Source organism: Arachis stenosperma, chromosome 2 (assembly GCF_014773155.1).
Source record: "Arachis stenosperma cultivar V10309 chromosome 2, arast.V10309.gnm1.PFL2, whole genome shotgun sequence".
Lineage (NCBI taxonomy): Eukaryota > Viridiplantae > Streptophyta > Magnoliopsida > Fabales > Fabaceae > Arachis > Arachis stenosperma.
This window is the reverse complement of record NC_080378.1, coordinates 42845409-42846142: the sequence shown is the minus strand read 5'-3', so window position 1 is coordinate 42846142 and position 734 is coordinate 42845409. Positions and strand designations below refer to the sequence as shown.

General features: G+C 40.5%; 1 non-coding gene across 1 annotated transcript; it reads left to right on the top strand.

Annotated features, from left to right (window-relative positions):
* The first annotated feature begins 376 nt into the window (after window positions 1-376).
* On the top strand, window positions 377-484 carry LOC130963842 (small nucleolar RNA R71). Its single transcript, XR_009079960.1, has one exon. It is a non-coding gene; the product is annotated as a small nucleolar RNA R71 (small nucleolar RNA).
* The last annotated feature ends 250 nt before the right edge of the window (window positions 485-734 follow it).

The following is a 734-nucleotide window of genomic DNA, read 5'->3' as shown; positions in this document are numbered from 1 at the left end:
CCTCTTCCATTAAAGGGTTCTCAGGATCATAAGCTTCTTCTTCAGATGAAGCATCCTTAGTACTGCCTGGTGCAGCTTGCATTCCAGACAGACTTTGAGAAATCAAATTGACTTGCTGAGTCAATATTTTATTCTGAGCCAATATGGCATTCAGAGTATCAATCTCAAGAACTCCTTTCTTCTGATTTGTCCCATTGTTCACAGGATTCCTTTCAGAAGTGTACATGAATTGGTTATTTGCAACTATTTAAATTAGTTCTTGAGCTTTTGTAGGCGTCTTCTTCAGATGAAGAGATCCTCCAGCAGAGCTATCCAAAGACATCTTGGACAATTCAAACAGACCATCATAGAAAATACCTATGATGCTCCATTCAGAAAGCATATCAGAGGGGCACTTTCTGATTAATTGTTTGTATCTTTCCCAAGCTTCATAGAGGGATTCTCCTTCCTTCTGTCTGAAGGTTTGGACTTCCACTCTAAGCTTACTCAATTTTCGAGGTGGAAAGAACTTTGCCAAGAAGGCATTGACTAGCTTTTCCCAAGAGTTCAGGCTTTCTTTAGGTTGTGAGTCCTACCATATCCTAGCTCTGTCTCTTACAGCAAAAGGGAATAGCATAAGTCTGTAGACCTCAGGGTCAACCCCATTAGTCTTGACAGTGTCACAGATTTGCAAGAACTCAGCTAAAAACTGATGAGGATCTTCCAATGGAAGTCCATGGAACTTGCAATTCTAT